The sequence below is a fragment of the Palaemon carinicauda genome, chromosome 42, assembly GCF_036898095.1.
Source record: "Palaemon carinicauda isolate YSFRI2023 chromosome 42, ASM3689809v2, whole genome shotgun sequence".
Lineage (NCBI taxonomy): Eukaryota > Metazoa > Arthropoda > Malacostraca > Decapoda > Palaemonidae > Palaemon > Palaemon carinicauda.
In genome coordinates this window covers 57643702-57650929 of record NC_090766.1, presented here as the reverse complement: position 1 = coordinate 57650929, position 7228 = coordinate 57643702, and the positions used below count along the sequence as shown (strand labels likewise).

At 49.5% G+C, this 7228-nt stretch overlaps 1 protein-coding gene across 1 annotated transcript in view; it reads right to left on the bottom strand.

The window, feature by feature from the left end:
• Positions 1-7228, bottom strand: part of LOC137633192 (solute carrier family 2, facilitated glucose transporter member 5-like) — an 82923-nt gene that overhangs the window by 46717 nt on the left and 28978 nt on the right. The gene's annotated exons all lie outside the window — the stretch shown is intronic.

Genomic DNA, 7228 nt, shown 5'->3' with positions numbered 1-7228 from the left:
AATTGAAATGAAATTGATTACGTTTTTGTGGTTTTCCATAAATAATTTTGTATGCTTATTCAATATGAGAAGTAGAATTTCATTATATATATATATATATATATATATATATATATATATATATATATATATATATATATATATATATATATATATATATATATATATATTATATATATATAATATATTTATATTATATATATACATATTTTTGGGCTCAAGCCATGGCGTCCTGATGGAAGGTTCCTGTTTGGTAGCTTCCTTGGGTATAAGACTACTAAGATATTCCCAGAGAATTTAACCACAGGTTATCACAGAATTCTAACTTCTGGAGCGAGTATCTCAAAGGTTTCCCTTTAAGACATCGTAATACAACAGGGGACACGCATGTCTGGTCGTGCCACATAGCTATCTCCACCCCGAACAGAGTTAACGCTTCGGTGTGTAAGGGCTGAGAATAGCTGGGAGCCGTTCCACAGCTAATCTCACTCGTGGCTACTACTGATACTCGAGACGTAAACAAACGGACGCCATTGCTCTAATGACGTCACGCGCGTCTTTATCCTTTGTTTAGTAGCTGCCCTACTTAGACGGATTTTCCCTTGTGTGAACTTTATCGCTTTGCATCTTCGCTATGTCGTTACCTTCAGCCTCGCCTTCTTCTGGAAAGTTGAGTACAAGGTTCCAGTATTGTTTAATTAAGCTCTGGCCGTAAAGTAAATATTATTTCGCGAAATAATTGATGTTTTGTGGCAGAGCTGTGCCTCTACCGGACCCGCCATTTTATGGCGTCGTTGTTGTTTTGCATGTCTTATTTAGTTAGCCACAACAACGCTTCCGGCATTATATACTAATCGAATACATTAGTTTATTTAGTCTTCATAGCTAGGAACTTTTATATCGTGTTTAGACGCTTTTTATCGGTCATCGATTGACCTCATACCAGTCGGCTCTATAGCCCCCAGGCCAGGAGCCTATATACAAGTGTTCATGCATGATTTATCAGTGATCCTAGACTAAGTTATGAAGATAGTGGCATTATTATTTTACAATACTTTTGACTAGTGATGCAAATGTTTTCGCCTTCAGGGACCATATAGGGGATAGGCTAGTCAGTGATTCTTTCTAGCCTAACCTAACCTTAGGACCCCTATATGCTTCCTTCATCCCCTGCCTTGGCACTCCCTCTATTTAGCCTTGATCCCTTTTCTGAGTAAAGGGATTTATTGTCTAATAGAGTTTTATATCGCCTCTCAGTCCTCCCTAAAGGAATGAACCCCCTTTAGGATTGCGTCTGAGAGTGAGGTTAGGCTAGCCTACCTCTATGGCTAGGATAGTCTACGACTTTCCTGCGATAGCGATACGTCTTCTTCCTTGCCTAGTTCAGGACTTTTAGCCCTGATCTAGGCCGGGTTAGGAAGGTTTCTCTGTTCCATGCTGAAACTGTACTCTTGCTCCATTTTAGCCGATCAGCCTAATCTTAGGTTAGGGAGTGTCCTCCCTTCCCTTTGTGGCCGCTCTGGTACAGAAACCCTTCCTGGGAAGACCCCTCTCTTCTCCCTCCCCACCTATCTCTTGTATAGCCTAGCCTATGCTTAGGTTAGTTTATACTCATCTGTCCCCTGTCCTACAAATCCTCCTTAGGGTGGATGAGTAGGGCTACCCGAGCTTCCCTGTGCTGTCCGCTCTGGTACATATACCTTCATAGTGTCCTATAAGGTTAGTTACTAGTGTAGCTCTGCATAGGGGAGTCTCCCCCCCCCCCCCTCTTGGGTGTTCCCTAGTCCTCCCTTGGACTACCTGCTCCCGGTCCCTAGTGACCCCTGCTTATGGATGCTAGAGCCTGTCTCTATCATGGGTACACCCCCTCAGGGAAGGGGAGGGATGTCTGGAACCCTGACGGTACTTCCTGCATCCTTTCCCCCCTCCCCCTGTCTCTCTATCTATCCGGGTGCCGGTCTCTTGCCGCCTCTACTGCCGGCAATACCTGCCTCCCTCTTGGTGACTTCCCTACCCTTGCCACCAGCCCCCCGTGTACCGAGGGGACTGCCGGCTGCCGCCGGCTACTACCGGCAGCTCTCCTACTCCTATCTAATCGTCCGCTTGCCGGTCGATCTCCGGAGTGCCGGCATATACTGCCGGCAACCCGATACTACCTGTACCATCCTTACCCCAGTCACCAATCCGGCATCCTCCGGCTGCCGGAGCCGCCGCTCCCTGCCGGCGTGCCGCCGTTGTGCCGGCGGCCGCCATCCTGGTATCTAACTGACTTTGAAAATTGTCTGTTCTAGTGCCAGAATCTATGCTGGAGCGAGCTCCGGCGTGCCGGCGGCTTGCCGGATGCCCCGGAGGCGTCAAGAATACTTGCACCCCCTCTCTGTAGCTATCATAAGACTAAGATAGCCCTACCTTGCAAATAGATAAGCTGCTTTGCTTCTAAGATCAGTACCTAGTACTGCTCTATTAGTGATCATGCTGTCTCTTTGCATTCTTCTATTTCCAGCATGCTATGTGCATCTTAGCGCGGCTGGTTGCCAGAAGCAGTTACCCTTAATGAGGCCTTCTGGCTCTTATCTGGGAACCGAATGAATTCGATCCCAACCTTGTCCTTGGCTTTCCATGGAGTTCCAATATAATGGGAATCCTAGGAAACTATATCCAATGATCTCGGTCATTTGGATTATCCCAGGACCAAGCCTATGGTAACCAGCCGGGCGAGATGCATGGAGCGTGTTCTCCTTTACTGTTTCATTCTCTATGCATCACACCTTCCTTAAGTTAAAATTAATGATTAATATTAACTTAATTTAAGAGCCATTCCTATGACTCCCCCATACTCATTTTCTCTTTCTTCCACAGGAGGAGCAGATGAAGTGCGATTTCGCCTACTGTGCTGTGAAACGCTCGCAGTTTTACGGACATACGGCGTGCAGGACTCACGCCCCTTGCTCAGACAAGAAAGGGGATTGGAAGTTCTGGAATCCACTGGAATGTACGGTCTGCCAGGCCTACCTAGTTGAGGCCTTCCATAACCCTCCCTCAGCGGAGGTTAGAGACATTGCTCGTGAAAAACTGCGCAAGTGGGTGCGTGGTTTTCAGAGAAATGCTACTGGACCGTACCTGGCCACCGAAGAACTGAGGTCCCTGTTGTTCCCTAAGGCCTCCCCTGACTCAGTGGTTCCAAAGGAAGCAATCCCCACTGTCCAAATTACGGTGGAACCTGATGTGGTCATGGCTCAGTCCATGCACGAGTGTCGTTTGGATTCCGAGGATGATGAACAGATCTCTGACGTCTCGGAAGACACGGAGAAGACGCTTATGGCTCAAGGAGCCGAAGAGGACGAAGACAAGGTGGAATACACCGAGTCGGAGATTGGAGCTACTCCCTCGTCCATCCCTCCGCCTACTCCTACACCGACGGAAATGTCCCTTCCGTCTACCTCCTCGACCCCGGATCCTTCCTCTTCTACCCAAGAACTGATCCGACTGATTAGAGCTGTCATGGACGACAGACTGAAGGAGAACCAGGAGTCCATCAGGTCTATGATTGGATCCAGAGACACGAAGAAGATCTCGGTCAAGGATCTCCCAGCTTGCTCTCATGCCAACCCGTGGAGGTATGCAGAGCATATGGTTATTGCGACCGGCAGGATCTTTGTTAGCGACAAGATCGGCACGGTCCCGTTGGAAGATGTGGAGTTCTTCCCAAGCTTCGAGGCCTACCCGGACTGTTACGTCCGACTTCGTTCCGAACCTGCCTCGAAGGAGGAGACCGAACCTAAAGAAGAGATAGTGTTCGATCTCGCAAAGGCCCAGGCTATGCTAGCCTCCGCATTTAAGAGCAGGGGCTTTACCTGCTCTAAGCTTCCTGCCTTGAGCAAGAAGCATCCTACATATGTCGCACCTGACACTGCGATTCTTCCATTCTTGGAAAAGGCCTTAGCTGCATGCCTTAAAGCGGCGGAAGAAGGAAAACCCTGCCCTGCACTGGAGGAGTGCAGACCCTTCTCCATCGTGACACCCCCTGACACTAGACAATGGAAAGATGTCCAACATACTTTCGTCGTGGGTAGGCTCGATCCTGACGTCGCCGGACGTCAGTTTAATGAAGACCTCCCTAAGCTCAATGATCACCTCCTTCGCCGGGAACAAGACACGAAGGAGAGGCTTGCGGCATCGCTTTCTCATCAAGTCCAACTTGAAGTTATGGCCTGTGACACAGCAGTACCTGATCACTACATGGTACTGGCCAAATCCCACTTACTCACGGTAATGAAGGACTTGTACCATTTCATAAAGGCTCGTAGAGCCTGTCGTGAATTCGTGTTTGTCGGTGCCACCGTGAAACACGAACCCCGGAGGCTGATTTCCTCCAACATCTGGGGAAAGCACCTGTTTCCTTCTGACCTTGTCAAGGAAATAACTGACAGAGCCGCCACGGAGAATAGGAACCTTCTCCACAAGTGGGGCATGTCCAGAAAAAGGAAAACCTCTCAGGACGATGGACCTCAGCCTAAGAGGAAACCTCAGAAGCCGAAACCCCAGCAACGTCAACAACGACGTCAGTTTCCGGGACCCGCTACCTCCCAAGTGGTTGCCCAACCACAACAGACCTTTCAATTGGTCCCCCAACCGGTGTTGTCACAGTCACCGGTCTTCACCCCTGCCTTTGAGCAGCCATCCACTACCTTTCATGCCAGAGGTAGAGGCTCGTCCAGGGGTGCAAGCAGAGACGCCTCTCGTCGTCCCTCCAGAGGTAGAGGAGGAAAGGGAGCTAGCGGCCGAGGCAACAAGTCCTCGGGACACCAGAAGCAATGAAGTGCTTCCGGTGGGAGGAAGACTCCGCCAATTCCAGGATCGTTGGACCTTCGATCCTTGGGCACACAGCATCATCAAGAACGGTCTAGGCTGGAGTTGGGTGCAACCACCCCCAATCTTCCAGCGGTTCTTTCAACAATCAACCCCCATTCTGGAAGAATATGTTCTAGACCTCTTGAACAAGAAGGTGATAAGGAAGGTAAAGTCCACCAGGTTCCAAGGGAGACTGTTTTGCGTTCCCAAGAAGGACTCAGACAAGCTCAGAGTCATTCTGGACTTATCCCCCCTCAACAAGTTCATAGAGAACAACAAATTCAAGATGCTGACGCTTCAACAAATAAGGACCCTTCTGCCTCAAGGTTCCTACACGGTCTCTATAGACCTGGCGGATGCCTATTGGCACATTCCAATGAACCATCACGCTTCCTCCTACCTAGGATTTCGACTCCAAAGAAAAAGCTACGCCTTCCGGGCCATGCCATTCGGCCTCAATGTGGCCCCTCGGATCTTCACAAAGCTGGCGGATGCCATAGTACAACAGCTCCGCCTAAGAAACGTCCAGGTGATGGCCTACCTCGACGACTGGCTAGTCTGGGCTCCATCGCCCGAAGAGTGTACAAAGTCTTGCGACGAAGTTACCCAGTACCTAGAACACCTGGGATTCAAGATCAACGAGAAGAAATCTCGCCTCTCTCCGGCTCAGAAGTTTCAGTGGCTGGGAATCCACTGGAATCTTCAGTCACACCGCCTTTCCATCCCCCAGAAGAAAAGGAAGGAAATAGCAGGGTCTGTCAAGCGACTACTGAAATCCAAACGCATTTCAAGACGACAGCAGGAACGAGTTCTAGGCTCTCTACAATTCGCCTCAGTGACAAACCCAGTGCTTGGTGCACAGCTAAAGGATGCCGCGGGAGTCTGGAGACGATCGGCATCCATCGCTCGAAGAGACCTCAAGAGACGGCTTCCAAACAGACTTCGACGCCTCCTAAAGCCGTGGTCGGAAGCAATGGCCCTAAAAAGGTCCATTCCTCTCCAACACCCTCCTCCATCACTCAACATCCACACGGATGCCTCACTGGAGGGCTGGGGAGGTCACTCCCACCTGAAACAAGCTCAAGGGACCTGGTCTCCACTATTCAAGACGTTCCACATAAACATCTTGGAGGCCATGGCGGTCCTTCTTACTCTGAAGAAGCTATCCCCGCCGCCCTCGATCCACATCCGTCTAACCCTAGACAACTCGGTGGTAGTTCGTTGTCTCAATCGCCAGGGCTCAAGATCGCCCCAGATAAATCAGGTGCTTCTCCCAATCTTCCGTCTGGCGGAGAAGAAGAAGTGGCACCTGTCTGCAGTTCACCTACAAGGATTCCGCAACGTGACAGCGGATGCTCTATCTCGGACAAACCCGATAGAGTCGGAATGGTCTCTAGACGCAAGATCATTCTCCTTCATCTCTCATCAAGTCCCAGAACTTCAGATAGATCTCTTTGCAACGAGCGACAACAATCAACTTCCTCTGTACGTAGCCCCGTACGAGGACCCCAAAGCAGAAGCGGTGGACGCCATGTCACTGGACTGGAACAGATGGTCGAAGATATACCTGTTCCCTCCCACCAACCTTCTGTTGAAAGTCCTCTCCAAACTGAGAACCTTCAAAGGGACAGCGGCCCTAGTGGCTCCCAAGTGGCCCCGGAGCAACTGGTACCCCCCTGGTCCTGGAGCTGCAGCCCAAGCTGATCCCTCTCCCGGGCCCAGTTCTCTCTCAACAAGTACAGAAGTCGACTGTCTTCGCTTCATCATCGAAAATCAAGGACCTTCATCTCATGATTTTCTCTCCCTTGCCGCAAAGAAGAGGTTTGGGATCTCGAAGAAAAGTCTAGACTTCCTAGAGGAATACAAGACCGAATCCACGAGACGGCAATACGAATCATCCTGGAGGAAATGGGTCTCCTTTGTTAAAGCAAAAAATCCTAAAGAAATCACCATTGATTTCTGTATGTCCTTCTTCATTCACCTTCATGGACAAGGATTAGCAGCCAATACGATTTCAACCTGCAAATCGGCTTTGACTAGACCAATTCTATATGCTTTCCAAATTGATCTGTCCAACGACATCTTTAACAAACTGCCGAAAGCATGTGCTCGCCTACGCCCAGCACCCCCTCCGAAACCGATCTCCTGGTCACTAGACAAGGTGCTCCATTTCGCCTCCAACTTGGACAATGATTCATGCCCCCTCAAGGATCTGACTCAGAAAGTTATATTTTTATTTGCTCTCGCCTCGGGAGCTCGAGTCAGCGAAATAGTGGCATTATCAAGAGAAGAGGGACACATCCTGTTTGCTGATTCAGGAGAAGTGACTCTCTCCCCTGATCCGACGTTTCTCGCCAAAAATGAATTACCCACCAAA